The 16,702-nt window shown below is 46.5% G+C and overlaps 1 protein-coding gene across 2 annotated transcripts in view; it reads right to left on the bottom strand.

Moving 5' to 3' along the window:
- DAB1 (DAB adaptor protein 1) overlaps nucleotides 1-16,702 on the bottom strand; it is an 862,015-nt gene that overhangs the window by 472,518 nt on the left and 372,795 nt on the right. For both annotated transcript variants that reach the window (XM_088447883.1, XM_088447885.1), the window contains exon 3: nucleotides 4,957-5,026. The gene's annotated coding sequence lies outside the window, so the exon portion shown is untranslated. The remainder of the gene's footprint in view (nucleotides 1-4,956; nucleotides 5,027-16,702) is intronic.

The following is a 16,702-nucleotide window of genomic DNA, read 5'->3' as shown; positions in this document are numbered from 1 at the left end:
ATACTTACCTACCCTCCCGATTCGTCTGGGAGCCTCCCGAAAATCGGGTGCCGCTCCCGCCCCCCCGGAAAGGCAGGCAAGCCTCCCGGCCCCAGCGACCCACCTACATAAACCACAGCAGCAGGGGGCCGGTGACGCAATTTGTGCTAACTCGCATCATCTTAGCCCCGCCCCCTGAATCACAATGCCATTAATGCCCAGTGGCATGTCATTCTCCGAGCCACGCCCCCTTTTCTGAAGCGGCAGGCCCCATTTTTGCCGCGAGGCTCCCCCCGTGTGGTTGCCCGACAGCAGCTCCCTCTCAGAAGGAGGGAGCTAAATGTCGGCAACCCTGAGTTAATGGACCGGCGGATTAGATGCCACCGGTCTATATCCCGACGGCTAAAGCCCGAAGGGGGACTTCAGATAGGTGTCGAAATACCGACGTCTATCTTAACCCCGATGCCGGAATGCAGAAGGACGGGGGAGGGGGTTAGGTGTAGGGACTCTTGTGGGGACTTAGGGTTAGGCACCTCCCGGGGATGGTTAGGGTTAGGCTAGGGGGAGGGAGGGTTAGGCACCACTGGGGGAGGTTAGGGTCAGGCACCCCCCCGGGAGTTTTAGGGTTAGGTACAGTACCACTAAAGGAGGGTTAAAAAGGGGATGGTTTACATGCTAGCACCCATTTTCAAGTACCCCAAATTTGCCAGGACTACTTATTTTCACCAAAAACTACTGCTTTATGCCATTCTTCACCACTTGTGCAAATATGCTAATAAGAAGCTATTTAAACTACTTAAGTACCCCAAATACTTTTATTAGGGCTATTAGTACATCTACACTGAGTCCCTATGTAAGTGCATATGTTTTTTAGGGTATAGACTGATTTCCCCAATTCTGACAGTACTTTCCGCCTGTTCCGCATTCGCCTGCATTCCATTTTCGCCTGTTTTGGAACTGAATAGGACAAAAAGCAGGGACGCGCACGGAAAGTTTTCACCTCTGAAAAAGGCGAAAGAGGCGGAAAGTCGGACAGGTAAAACTTTTCCGACTTTTCGCCTCTAATTGAATACGGTCCCTAGTCGGGATCTTGTCTTGTCGGGCTTCTCTAGTCGGGATCTGAACCGGCTAAACAGCCGCCGATATTTGATACCCATTCCATTGGAACATTCCAGGGCAAAAGCAATTCTTTCTGTTTTATGATGTTACACTCTTACTTTTGCAAACTGAGTGTGATCTTGAAATGCGCTGGCAAGCTTGGCCATCGACCATGAATTGTTAGCAACCATCGATGGTCTGGTGTCTAGTTTCACCATCAATGGGAGGCTACCCATTGTGAACATCAGTGGCTGAACCCCAATGGCTAATTACGGCCGCGGTCTGCACATGTACAGTATGGTGTGTACATGTACAGCGCAGGTGCACAGCGAATGGCTCAGCTATTTTTTACTGAGGGTCGACCTTCGATGGTGGAGGTGGACAATAGGCACAATCAGGGTCACCATGTCAAATTTCAGCATTTTAGCAGTGGCATAGTTTTGGCTATACCCCATTGTATATACCAGGGCGCCCCTCTCAGCACCCACCAGTTGTAGTTACGCTAATGAAGCACTCACAGACCAGCACTTTTTTCATAATGACCCTTATTACAATAGGGGGTATACTTACTAATGATCCTATCTATTATCTTCTAGAAGGTGCTAGATAAATGATAAGTAGAATCTGATTGGTTGCTATGGGCAACAACACCTCTAAAAACTCGCACTTTAGTAAATATACCCCCTAGGAATCGCTTTCTGGTGTTGCAAAAAGGTGCACAATTTTCATGAAGCCATAGCAACCAATCAGACACTAACTACAATTAGACAGATAAAAGCTATTGGCTGACTGGTTATCATGGCTCAGTACAAATACATTGTTAGTACTAGACAAGGACTTATCCGGATTTTGTGAGGCTGTTCATACTCAGCTCACCTCTCCTTCCCCCCGTATATGTATTACATAAAGCTGGCTGCAATTTATTGGACGCCCTTATTCCTCTCTAGGTATGTATTAAAAGAAAACAGTAGCGGCATAAAATAAAAGAAAAAGGATAAAATTGGAAAAAATAGAGAAGTGAAGACTTATAAAATTGTGCAGGGAAACACTGAGCTCTGGGCTTCAGGAAGCAGACAGCAGATCTGCCTGAGCTGAATGCTAAATCCTTTATCTGTTGTATTCTGAACCCTGCACATCGGGTTCTATTTCTAAACATTGCCCCCCCAAAAAAAGGGCTTTACACTACGTTCCGCAAAATTGCTTTTCAACAGGATTGCACAAAGTTTTACTCAGTCTAGTTATATCGCAAATAGCTCCCCCACAGACTCTGTGTCTCGCTATTGAGTGTCAGGTAGTACACAGATAGGGACTGAGGCAGTGGCGTCACTAAGGACGATGAGACTCAGGACCTCATCCAGAGGCGTTCGTTAGTTGCAAGCGGTCGCTCTGAATCAGGGCGGCCGCTTGCATCCTGATCGACCGCCTCATTGTCGATCTCTAAGCTGTGGGTTACTACCCACAGCTTAACGACCGACCAGGTTGATGGTCGCGATGGTGAACACCATCGCGACCATCGGGGCTTACGACCAGACCCTAAGGTTGGGTCTGGGCACTCGTAAGCCCCAGGGAGCTTTCTGCTCTGATGAAGCAGGAAGCTCCCCACTGACATCACTGATGATGTCAGTGTGGCCGCCCACAAAACGGTAGGCGTTCGTTAAGGAACGCCTCCGTTTTGGAAACCACCCCCCCGGCCCGCCTACCAAACGGGGTGAGCTGTCGATCAACATCGACAGCCGCCTCTTTGGTAGCGAGCTCCGGAGCAAGAGAGTTTCTCTGTCGCTTCGGGGCTTGCGCACGCGCAGTGCAGCCGCTGTGCGTGCACAGTACTAACCATCGAGTCGGTTGGGAGCAAATGGGCGCTTGCGACCGACTCTGAATGAGGTCCTCAGTGTGACAAATAGAAACCCCACACCGGGAAGGGGGCGTGGCCGCACATGAATGGATGTGGCCTAGCGGCACACTCCTTGTTACATCACTCCGGAGGCGTGTTCAGCACTCCAGGAGATACCGGTCTGCCCCCAGAGACTCTCCCCGCTATCCAGTGACCGGGAGCCATTTTACCTCATACAGGATCGCACTCCCAGACAGGGACATGCCCCCCAAAAAGTCTGCGACACATCTGCTTTTGAGTCTCCGCCAGCCGTTGCGAACCACAACGCGGTCCTTGCCTGTAAATCACTTTGTGAATAAATCCACACTGCAGGCGACATCGGTAATGAAATTTGACGCAGATACGTGCGCAGACCACCGATAATCGCTCGTCTGCGATTATGGTAGATGAGCGATAATCTCTGAAGCAGAGATGCACTTGCGGTCAGGCTATAAAACACAGGTCAGGGAGCAATACAGCTGTACAGTCTTTTTTAAATAATAAAAGTTTTGGAGCCCAGACGAGCACATTAAAGTTATATATAGATCAGTGCTTCAGGCACATGCCAGGATTTCCAGATTACCGACACCGACAACCCGAAAAGGCTGCAGATTCGATGGTTTACATCTATTAACTTATCCTCTCCTCGAGCAATTAAAGTGGCTGCGTCAGATGATGGATTTCTGCGTTTATTGGATTTCCAATCTGCGCTGTTACCTTTGGTGATGTTTCAAAAGCTGCCTATATATCAGTCAACAGATATCCCTGGAAAATAATTGACATCAGCATAGACAAAGCCATCTTATTTGCATGTCGCTCCGCGCTCCCCAGAGGTGAGTCTCCCTCCCTGCTTCCCTTTGTGGAAATATTACTTCAGAGCTTTCTTTGAATAGACAAATACTGTCTAATGAAAGCTCACGCTGAGATCAATGATGAAAGGAAAAAAAGTTTTCTAATTTGGCTTAAACACAAAACTTAGTTGAAATATATCTTTCAGATATTTTAAGACAAATAGGACCATCTTCTAAGGTAGGGTACGTGCAAATGAAACCTTTAATTCTGGATGTTGTAGGGTATGAAAGGGAAATAGCGGTGCAGTAGGGAACATTGATCCCTACAATAAAAGCACTTTTTCTTTATTTCCTGCATTCACGTACACCAGGCTTGCCTACCCTCCCGATTTGGCCGGGAGCCTCCCGATTTTCGGGTGCCGCTCCCGGCACCCTGGAAAGGCAGGCAAGCCTCCCGGAAGCCCACGACCCTCCCGTCCTCCCCCCTGAAAAGACTAGAAACCCCTGCAGCGGGGGAGCTGGTGACGCGATTCGCGCTGAATCGCATCATCGCGGCCCCGCCCCCTGCTTCACACTGCTGAAAATAACGGCATTGAAGAGGGGCGGAGCCACGATGACGCGATCGTGCAGCTCCGCCCCCAGCTCCACCCCCAATGTACCACCAACTGGCTGGCCGCCCCCAATGACCGCCCCCGCCCCCCCCCCCCCCCCCCGCTGTTAGCCGGCAATCAGCTCCCTCCCGGAAGGCTGGAGCTGATTGTCGGCAAGTATGACGTACACTCATGTGTACCATCAGCCCACCCTAATTAAGGGGTCTATTTACTAAGCAGTGTTAGGAGACAGAGTGAAAAGTGATAAGAAAGTAATAAGGTGCCAGCCAATCAGCTCCCAACTATAATTTTTCAAACACAGCCTGTGAGATGACAGTTGGGAGCTGATTGGCTGGCACCTTATCACTTTCTTATCACTTTTCACTCTGTCTCCTAACACTGCTTAGTAACTAGACCCCTCTTGTCTCCTAGACCCCTCAGTCATCTGCCAGCAGAAAAAAAACCCTGTAACATCATTCTGGATTAAAGCCGCCCGTCTGCATTTGTGCCAATATGAGATATCTCATTAAAAGTGTTGAAGGTAAATATCTGCCGATATAAATCACACAGCGCAGCGCCGTATGTTAGTGTAATTAGCTGTTCCTGTATATAACGGAAACACAGATACCTGGGGAAGTGCGCACATGTCTTCTCAGCAGAGGGTTATATCCCGAATGACGCCCGCCAAGTCTTCTTCACTGCGAATAAAGAAATGCGATATTTTTTATTAGATGGGAAACAACTAAATAAATACATAGATCTTGCAAAAAGCCCTTTGTTGTACACACATCTGAGCAAAAGCAGCTTTTAATAGAAACTGAAGCAAAATAAGTTACCACTAGGTACAGTGCGCCTGATTCCGAGATCTGCGCTAATGCCACTGCGGCTGCGAATTTGTACACGTCGGCTGTGCAAATATATGCAAATGTCGCAGCCGCCGGGATTTGTATTGAGATGCCCACTGGCAGATGCGCAACTCCAAGCGACTGCGTACAATGACGCAGCTTCGGTCGCAGATCAGCCGAGTAACCGTATGGTTACTCAGAATGGCGGCCAGAACTGAGGTGCCGGAGCATTTGCAACTGTGTATGGGATCGCAGTTTCAGTTGGAGACATGCTCCCAAATTGGTCGCGACACACCTGCGTTTTTGTCGCCACACCCCGAGTGTCACACCGCGGACAAATTATCGCTGCGACTGCCGTCGGCAATGTACCTTGACGCATGCACAGATCACCAATAATCGCTCAACTGCATAAATAAGTAAACATCGGTATTTCGTCCGTCTCTGCATCTGGCCCTTTGTAATATTTACAAATAATGATGTCAATGTTTCCGCAACATTAAAGATATGAAGATATGGAAGTGTCATGTCATAGGTACCGATATTACGGAACCGTCTGGATTTCGGGGAGTTCGCCACTAAATTTCAAGTGGTAATCAGTTATAAGTTCAGACGATCATTTATCTTGCTTATGTGACAATTCATGACATTATTATATTGTATACAAATAGGGTAGTGTGAGTTTAATTTCTATAGCTGACACTGTCAAGCCGCATGTCTATGCTATTGTGGGGCGTATACACACTTTTCTCCCTGACGTATATCTGGTGCAGATACTTATGTTTTTGAGTTGGACACCTCTTCAGATACGTCACACCATGTGCATATCGGTATTGGATGCATGCGCCAATGGGAGAGAGGTGGGGCCTTGCTTGTGGGCTGCATACGTCCCCCTCCTCTCTTAATCCATCTCTCCTGCTGCTGCCTCAACATATATAATTATATATATGTAAGTAACCTACTTCTTGGATAAGACTTGCCACTCACACTCAACATAGAGCTGTGGAAAGAATTTGGAGGAGAACCTTATGCCAAGGCTAGCCACTCCCATGGGCGGTGCCAGATTTGGGGGATAGTCCCCTACATAATATCCCACAGCTCAGTTTAACATCAAGCTATCAAAGGATCCACCATCTGTGGTGCCATCAGTGGTTTACATCGATGGCAGGAAACCATTGACAGGGCACCAGGCCATTGGTGGAGGTGAGACTTGGTGGGTGGCAAGCCAATCAAGGAAAGTGGTGGAGCTTTGTGGGGCATATTGGATGTGGAGCTAATCTCTGTGCCCTCCGGCGCTGGGTGGAGGGGGGGGGAATCATAAACAATCAGTGTCAAACCATCAATAGCTATTAACCATTAATGGCCGATGGCCAACCTTACATCAGTGTTCTGTCTCTCATTTAATACATCCTCTTCTAAAGAAAATAAATAAAATACCACATTTACTTAGAACTGTGTTTCCAGCTAAAGTTATGAATACTATTTCTTTAGAGTAGCATTAAATCAGTCCAAGTTAGAACATTCTCAGCCTCCAACAGATAATAAAATGATAAATTATGTTCTGCTACTTCCTTAACCTTCGTAAAATAAGGATTCGGTTGTAAGAGGAGTAAAAGATGAATTGTACATCTGGAATAAAGGGTAATTAGATGGATTGCCGTCCCATTACTCATTTTATCACACGTTTTTTTTTAGAGACCCTAAATTCCCTTTTTACACGGCAGTGCGATGGAGGGGGGGATAAAGCGATCTCGTAGAATATAAGATGTACAGGATTAGAAACGCTTGAAGGACAGATTACAGGAAATCATTTGCAGCTCTTAAATCATTCAGTGCACAATTCAGTAGTGATAAAGAAAAAAAGTTTCTCTGCAAGGACATAGTTGGTGACGCACATTAATACCCGGGCATTCCGCAATTAGCGCAGGCGACTGGTCCCCGTCGGGCCGCATTACAGAGGCAGATGACCGTGCACAAGTAACAAAGGGGTCTATGTACTAAGCAGTGATAAGTGACAGAGTGAAAAGTGATAAGAAAGTGATAAGGTGCCAGACAATCATCTCTCAACTGTCATCTCACAGGCTGTGTTTGAAAAATTACAGTTGGAAGCTGATTGGCTGGCACTTATCACAGACTTATCATAGACCCCATAGACACTGAATGATCACATTACTCACTTCCATTGGTCAGTGCCTGCTGGCACATGTTTCAACGATGTCCCAGTTTAGTCCTGATCATCTAAATGGGTCTAGGGCACAGGTTCTCAAACTCGGTCCTCAGGACCCCAAACAGTGCATGATTTCCAGGTCTCCTCACAGAATCACAAGGGGAAAAATTAGCTCCACCTGTGGATCTTTTTAAATGTGTAAGCGAGTAATGAATACACCTGTGCACCTGCTAAGTGACCTACAAAACGTGAACTGTGTGGGGTCCTGAGGACCGAGTTTGAGAACCACTGGTCTAGGATATTGAGATATGTTTTGCCAGTTTAGGAGACTTATCAAACTTTTTAAAGAGGACAATTAGAGAAGTTACCCATACCAACCAATCAGATTCTAGCTATTATTTATCTAGCACATTCTATAAAATGATAGGTAGAAACTGATTGGTTGCCAAAGGCAACACTACTTGTCTTCTTTATAAGGTTTAATTATGCTGACAGAGTTGTATGCACCATACCGGCACGGCACAGACACAGGGACGGAAATAGAAAAAACCAGTAAAAATACTGTAGGAGCGCTAATAGGGGCTTGTTGTCCTCAACACACAAGCACATAAAACAAAGATAAACAGCGCTCTAATGACAAGTATAAAACAAATTTAATAATGCATATAATGGTTATTACCTATGCAGACATATGAATAGTATGTAAAATTGCTAAAATACCACACAAAACAGTCAAAAAAAGTCCAGCCAGATAGTTACCCAGTCCTGTTAGTTAGGGATGTGCACCGGACCATTTTTGCCGGATTTGGATTTGGTTCTAATTCGTTGTCCGGCTTTGGATTTGGATTTGGATTTGCCAAACTGCGGTGACTGGCTTTGGATTTTTTTTCCACAAAAATTGTCAAAAAAAGCTAAAATCAGATAAATTGGTCCTTTTTTTCTTCTTAGAGTATCATTAACCTCAATAACATGAATTTCCAGTAATTTACAGTCAATTTAGAACACCTCCATAGCTTATAATATTTTTTTCAACATTATTGGCCAAAGGTTGCAGTGAGCTGACTGGTTACTAAGCGACAGAGCAGCGGCACAATGACACAGACACCACAGTATAAAGCACATCTATGACACATTGCCACACAAGCAGTGGCAGAAATTAAAAGTAGTGCACCCACCCAGTGGGGTACGGCCAGCAGAATCACAGTACTTGTTTACATAGTGGGCTACGGCCTAAGGAGTCACAGTGCACAATCTTATTCACATTACACCGCACATAGTGCCCTGATTCACATTACACCGCACATAGTGCCCTGATTCACATTACACCATAAAGTAATGTCTCTTATTTATGTTACGTCACACAGTAGTGCCCCTTTTACACAATGCCCACAGTAGTGCCCCTTTTACACAATGCCCACAGTAGTGACCCTTTTACACAATGCCCACAGTAGTGACCCTTATACACAAAGCCCACAGTAGTAATGCCACTTATACAATGCCCCCAGCAGTGGTGTCCCTAACACAATGGCCCCAGTAGTGGTGCCGCCTATGCAGTCCCCTTAGTAGTAGTATGCCCCCCATTAGCATGCTCCCAGTAGTAGTGCCCCCATTAGCAGGCCCCCAGTAGTATACCCCCCAGTAGCAGTGCCCCCATTAACATGCCCCCAGTAGTAGTGCCCCCATTAACATTCCCCCAGTAGTGATAAGCCCCCCATTAGCAGGCCCCCAGTAGTAGTATGCCCCCCCCTTAGAAGGCCCCCAGTAGTAGTATGCCTCCCTTTAGCAGGCCCCCAGTAGTAGTATGTCCCCCCTTAGCAGGCCCCCAGTAGTAGTATGCCCCCCCATTAGCAGGCCCCCACTTAGCAGGTCCCCATTAGTAGTAGTACCCCCCTTAGCAGGCCCCAAGTAGTAGTATGCCCCCCCTTAGCAGGCCCCCAGTAGTAGTATGCCCCCCATTAGCAGGTCCCCACTTAGCAGGTCCCCAGTAGTAGTATGCCCCCCATTAGCAGGTCCCCACTTAGCAGGCCCCCAGTAGTAGTATGCCCCCCATTCAGGCCCCCACTTAGCAGGCCCCCAGTAGTATGCCCCCCAGTAATGCCCCCTTACACACACACACATAGAAAAAAAAAACTTACCTGAAGCCCCGCTCCCGCCACCGTCCGCTCTGCTATATGTCTTTGTTAAAAAACGGAGATAACTTTTCACCATGTTTTACATAGCGAAAAAAAGTGCAGAATTGAGGTTTAGGGGTGCAGGCTTAAAAAAATAGCCTGCACCCCTGGGAGTGTCCCCTAAAAATAATCTGTGTCAAAAAAAAAAAATCGGGATACCCCAAAATATGTACTTGAATTTTGGGGTAAAAAAAAATATGGAGGACAAAATCCTAAAGTAGCGAAAGAGATTCCAGAGGGGTCCCCATGTATGCGGCAGGTATTTTCTTCATTGCGGGTAGCAGAGGCAGGGGCATTTTTGAAGAATTTTAAAAATGCACATTAGGGACTTAAAAATATGCTTGCACCCATTTTCATGTACTCCAAATTTTATTTGACTAGTTATTTTTTGGAAAAAAAAACCCTAAGTGCTATTCTTCATCACTTCTTCACAGGCACAAAAAAGCGCCTGCCGCGGCTATTTCAAACTCCTAATTAGCTATAGCAGGGAGAAGCGGGGGTACCATAGTGATCCCCCATTACAGGACATCTTTAGGGGGAGTCCTAGAAAGAATTCCTGAAAATTCCCGAATTTTTGCAATACTTAATTTTTGCAATACCGCCGGGTCCCGTTTTCGCTGGATCCTAATTGAATGCGGGGATACTTTATCCCTGCAAAACCTCCGATGTGGAGCGAAAAGTCCAGCACGGACTTGTCGTTCCCAAATTGAATATGGGCCTTAAATGCAATCCAAAACACACGATACAGTTTTTTAGATCCGAGTTCTGAACTTGTGAGAAGACCAGAATCAAGAATTGGTTCGACTCGGAGCCCCAAAGTGTTGATGTGTTCATATATAATATAGAGGGATGGAAAGGGAATAACATAAATACCTTTCTACTTCTAATAGAGGGCCTGATTCAGATTTGGGAACAGAGGGCCTGATACAGCAAGTAACGCAGTTGCGTATACGCACGCATGTAATCGGTAGATTCATTCGCACTGCAGGCTGCATGCAACAGCAGCCAGTATTTACCCTTCCACAAAAAAAAAAATTATTTGCCCCCCCTAGCATTGAAGCCTGGCTTGTCCAGGTACAGAGTTACTTGCTCTATCATACTCTGGGCTCAATTCAGACCCGCTCGCTAGATGCGTACACTCGCTCTCAGTGTATGCAAATTCGGCTAAGTGATGGCATGGCAGGCGATCGCACAAGGCATAACCATGCCCACTATGTCTTGGCGTGCGATCGCTTTATGTATGCAGACACCCACCAGCCTGTCTTAAGACGCCCACTTGCGCACGTCTTCTCCAGGAAGTGTATGTAACCATCGGATGCATTCGCAGCGCTTCAGGTTGACTATACCCTACTGCAAGCACTTCAGTGTAAAATTCAACCAGGTGACGTGTACTATGACGCTGCCTGTTAATTATGCACGCCTTTGAAACAGCGTTAAGATGCTCAGGCACGCCTGCGTTCGCACCTCCACTCCCCTGTTTTTAATGGCCAGCCCCTGTCACCACCCACAAGCGGTTTCTCCTGTCACTCACTCTGCTGGGCTATCTATGCTCGGCTAGCGAACGCTTCCCGATCTCTTTTACTGGTTCGTGGACGTGCACTGCGACGTGTACGCATGCCCAGAATGCGAAAATCGGCCGGCTACAAGCGAACGCTTCCTCTGAATCGAGCCCTCTATTCCCAAATCTGAATTAGGCCCAGAGACAATGAGACATAACTTGTTTGAATTTTTTCACACACAAATTGGATTTAAATTTCCAACCAGATCCCTATCTGTACTTTATTCTTGTATTAGCCCTCCGGGTGCTCCGGTTTCCTCCCACACGTCAAAAATTTCCAAAACATACTGGTAGGACAAATGGCTTCTGCCCAAATGGACCCTAGTGTCTATGTGGGTGTGCCTGGCGATTTAAATATTAGGTTGCATTATTGAAGCAAAAACAGCATTGGTTAAAATATTCTGGCTGAGACTTTTATGGGCTCTACGTTAGGATCTCTCCAACCTCCTTAAAGGTTCCTTCCCTTAACTCGAATAGTACTTTGGTGCCCGCTCCACCAATCAGCATCCGACTTCCACTTACAGCCACCACATCAGATCCCTCCAGCACCATCACAGGTAAATGGAAGCGGCCCTCAGATATTTGTAGGCACCAGATCCTTCTCTATACAAGAAACAACGATGGCCCAAAAGGAGGAACCCCCACCAAATCCTTTTATACAATAATTACTCTGTGGGGTTCGGTGTTCCTCTTGAGGGCCACAAAAACTCAGCTGGCCTTTCGCCAATCAAAACGACCTTGGCCTATAAACGTGCTTATTGCTTAAATGGAAATGAGAGGAGCTTTGGTGGACTCGTTAAAGATTGAGGCACCCACCAGATTAGAAGGAATACTGGACCTAGGTGATTCATATTCATTACCACTAGGGGTGAGCGGGTTCAGATTTCTGAAATCCGAACCCCCCCCGAGCCCCCCCGATCCGAGTCAGGCTCGACTTTTCCCGCCTGACTCGGATCTGAAATCGAGGCAAAACGTCATCATCCCGCCTTCCGAGTCTCGCGGGTTTTGGATCCTATATAAGGTACCCGCGTCGGCGCCATTTTCTCACTCGGCTGTGGACAGTGAAGAGGGAGGGTGGGAGTTAGGGCTGTGTAGTGTAGTGTAGTGTAGTGCTGCTGTTGTCCACTACTTCAAAGTCCATAGGGGCTGGCTGTGTTGTGCTGTGCTGCTGTTGTTAATAGGGGCTGTGTCCACTACTTCAAAGTCCATAGGGGCTGGCTGGACTGTGTTGTGCAGTCAGTTCTCCATAGGGGCTGTGTCCACTCCAAAGTCCTGTGCAGTGTCCCAGTCCTAAAGGGGTGCTGTAGTGTTGTCCAGGGGGTGCTCTGTCCATCAGGGGTGCTCCCCCCAAGTGCTAAAAAAATAATATATTTTCTGTGTTTGTGAATTGTGTGCGCAGTAGCCGCACGTGCATCAACAAAGTAGTGCCAAGCGTGCGCCTGTGTCATAAGTAAAGGGCCGGCCGGCTGGCTTGACCGTTAAAGGGTGCTGTAACCCCCAAAGTACACTCCAGTCCAAACCAAAAAAATAATTATTTTCTGTGTTTGTGAATTGTGTGCGCAGTAGCCGCACGTGCATCAACAAAGTAGTGCCAAGCATGCGCCTGTGTCATAAGTAAAGGGCCGGCTGGCTTGACCGTTAAGGGTGCTGTAACCCCCAAAAGTACACTCCAGTCCAAACCAAAAAAAAAATTATTTTCTGTGTTTGTGAATTGTGTGCGCAGTAGCCGCACGTGCATCAACAAAGTAGTGCCAAGCGTGCGCCTGTGTCATAAGTAAAGGGCCGGCTGGCTTGACCGTTAAGGGTGCTGTAACCCCCGAAAGTACACTCCAGTCCAAACCAAAAAAAAATTATTTTCTGTGTTTGTGAATTGTGTGCGCAGTAGCCGCACGTGCATCAACAAAGTAGTGCCAAGCGTGCGCCTGTGTCATAAGTAAAGGGCCGGCTGGCTTGACCGTTAAAGGGTGCTGTAACCCCCAAAGTACACTCCAGTCCAAACCAAAAAAATAATTATTTTCTGTGTTTGTGAATTGTGTGTGCAGTAGCCGCACGTGCATCAACAAAGTAGTGCCAAGCGTGCGCCTGTGTCATAAGTAAAGGGCCGGCTGGCTTGACCGTTAAAGGGTTCTGTAACCCCCAAAGTACACTCCAAAACAAAAAAATATATATTTTCTGTGTTTGTGACTTGTGTGCACTGTGGCTGCACGTGCATCAACAAAGGAGCAGCGCCAAGCGTGCGCCTGTGTCCCATAAGTAAAGAGCCGGCTGGTGGTGTAACCCACAAAGTGCACTACTCTCCAGCAAAAATAAAAAAATATTTTCTGTGTTTGTGTGCGCTTTAGCCGCACGTATATATCAATATAACATAAATGGAGGACCAAACTTTCTCCGATAAAAATAAAATAGGGAAAGATCAAGAACCACTTCCTCCTAGTGCTGTTGCTGCTGCTGGGAGTTGTTCATCATCCCAGAGAGGAAGTAGGAACATCACTACTTTTACTAAACAATTGACCCTCCAACAGTCCCTAGCGATGAGGATGAAGTACGACAGCAGTCATCCTGAAGCAAAACGTATAACTGAGGCCTTGACTGCTATGTTGGTGTTAGATGTGCGTCCGGTATCCGCCATTAGTGCAGTGGGATTTAGACAATTGATGGAGGTAGTGTGTCCTCGGTTCCAAATCCCGTCTAGATTCCACCTGCATCCTCAAAGCAGCAGCGACAAGCGTGCGTCTGTCTGTTAAAGGGTGGTGACACCCTCAAAGTGTGCTACACAAACAATTAAAATATTGTTCTTTTTTTTTCTGTCTTTGTGAAATGTGTGGGCTGTAGCCGCACCTGCATCCTTAAAGCAGCAGCGACAAGCGTGCGTCTGTCTGTTAAAGGGTGGTGACACCCTCAAAGTGTGCTACACAAACAATTAAAATATTGTTCTTTTTTTTTCTGTCTTTGTGAATTGTGTGGGCTGTAGCCGCACTTGCATCCTCAAAGCAGCAGCGACAAGCGTGCGTCTGTCTGTTAAAGGGTGTTGTAACTCTCAAAGTGCTCCAAAAAATAAAAATTTTTTTTTAATGTGTTTGTGACTTGTGTGCGAAGTAGCCGCACTTGCATCCTCAAATCAGCAGCGACAAGCGTGCATCTGTCTGTTAAAGGGTGGTGACACCCTCAAAGTGTGCTACACAAACAATAAAAATATTCTTCTTTTTTCTGTCTTTGTGAATTGCGTGGGTTGTAGCCGCACCTGCATCCTTAAAGCAGCAGCGACAAGCGTGCGTCTGTCTGTTAAAGGGTGGTGACACCCTCAAAGTGTGCTACACAAACAATTAAAATATTGTTCTTTTTTTTTCGGTCTTTGTGAAATGTGTGGGCTGTAGCCGCACCTGCATCCTTAAAGCAGCAGCGACAAGCGTGCGTCTGTCTGTTAAAGGGTGGTGACACCCTCAAAGTGTGCTACACAAACAATAAAAATATTCTTCTTCTTTTTTCTGTCTTTGTGAATTGTGTGGGCTGTAGCCGCACTTGCATCCTCAAAGCAGCAGCGACAAGCGTGCGTCTGTCTGTTAAAGGGTGGTGTAACCCTCAAAGTGCGCTCCACAAACAATAAAAATATTCTTTTTTTTTTCTGTCTTTGTGAATTGTGTGGGCTGTAGCCGCACTTGCATCCTCAAAGCGGCAGCGACAAGCGTGCGTCTGTCTGTTAAAGGATTACATCGGTGACAGCATCCAAGTAGGCATGTCAGACAGTCCGTACCTGTACTGGCAGGAAAAAGAAGCAATTTGGAGGTCCCTGTACAAACTAGCTCTATTTTACCTGAGTTGCCCCCCCTCCAGTGTGTACTCCGAAAGAGTGTTTAGTGCAGCCGGGAACCTTGTCAGCGAAAGGCGTAGGAGGTTGCTTCCACAAAATGTGGAGAAGATGATGTTCATAAAATGAATTATCAACTCTTCCAGGGAGACCAGCCTCCAGAACGTACAGAGGGACCTGTGGTTCCAGCAGGGACGAATTAATACTCTGTGAGGATGAGGAAGTACACACTGAAGAGGGTGAGGAATCGGTGGATGAGGAGGATGAGGATGACATCTTGCCTCCGTAGAGCCAGTTTGTGCAGGGACAGATTAATTGCCAGCTTGTTTTGTGGGGGCCCAAACGAACCAATCATTTCAGCCACAGTTGTGTGGCAGACCCTGGCGCTGAAATGATTGGTTTGTTAAAGTGTGCATGTCCTGTTTATACAACATAAGGGTGGGTGGGAGGGCCCAAGGACAATTCCATCTTGCACCTCTTTTTTTTCTTTGCATTATGTACAGTTTGGGGCCTAGTTTTTCAAACTGCCATCCTGTCTGCCACTGCAGTTTCACGCCTAGATGGGTCACGTGTTTGTGCCGCCCACTCGTGTCGCTTAGCATAGTCATCCAGCTACCTCGGTGCAACCTTTTGGACATAAAAACACTATTGTGAGGTGTGAGGTGTTCAGAATAGACTGGAAATTAGTGGAAATTAAGGTTATTGAGGTTAATAATAGCATAGGAGCAGAAAAACCTACAAATTCTGTGATTTTAGCTGTTTTTATGCTTTTTTTAAAAAAAATACAGATCCAAAACACAAAACCCAGAACCCAAAACACGGAAGGGTGGTTTTGGCAAAACCAATCCAGATCCAAAACACGAAGAAAGATCCAGATCCAAAACCAAAACACAAAACACGAAAAGTGGCCGGTGCACACCCCTAATTACCACTGCCCGGAACTGAATATTCCTTTCCTCTAAGCCTTTGGTGTTTTGGACATGTTGGCTGCACCAAGAAAGATCCTTACTTCAGACTATCCACGTTCTACTTGCTCCTATACTAGAAATGGGACCTAAGCTTCATTTACACGTTCGAGCAGAATAAGCAAGGTTCCACAAAGGTCCAATGCTGGGTGTGTACCAGTCTAGTGTATGCATAAAATGATAGTGCCCAGCAGGTTAATAGCAGAACCATGTCCTTATTGGTTTTTAAGGACATTTTGACGGAATCGGGCGGAGAAGTAGGATAACGGTAGATACAGGTAACTCTTGATGAGTTATTAATGATCCTGCTGGCTGATGCCTGGAAATATAGCTTATAGTTCCATAATTAGGTAGAGAGAGTAGCGGGATGATTGTTTCTGTGAAAGATCAAAATATTTTTAATGGGTCTGGATGCCGGGGAATGACGACCAGATGCGCGACGGCTTAATCAAGTGTAATGCTGGGTCATTCAGAAAGCACTTAGACAGGTGGCATGAAAGCATTAAGAACCCCTGACTACAGGAAAGTTACTGTGAACTCCGTTCCTATAAAAGAGAATGAGAAAGCAGGCACCGTCCAGGAGGTTCCATGGACAAATAAAAGGGAAAATGTCATCTTTAATTATATTTATCGTTGTCTGATCATTTACAGTGATGATGCAGAAGTCACCAGTTATCTCTCCTTTACACGCAGATTATAAGTTCCTGCCAAGATATGTGCATGGAAAATTATTTTTATCCCTTACTACAGTATCATTTATTTAGGGATCGGTATGAAATACCGACAGTCGGGATCCTGGCAGTAAGAATCACGACGCCGGGTTAACATACCGACACTTGTTGGTTGATATGCTAACCCACCCCCTT

Source organism: Taudactylus pleione, unplaced genomic scaffold (genome assembly GCF_031769625.1).
Source record: "Taudactylus pleione unplaced genomic scaffold, aTauple2 ptg000442l, whole genome shotgun sequence".
In the NCBI taxonomy this organism is placed as follows: domain Eukaryota; kingdom Metazoa; phylum Chordata; class Amphibia; order Anura; family Myobatrachidae; genus Taudactylus; species Taudactylus pleione.
Note: the sequence above shows the minus strand (reverse complement) of the source record. Positions and strands in the feature narration are given on the sequence as shown.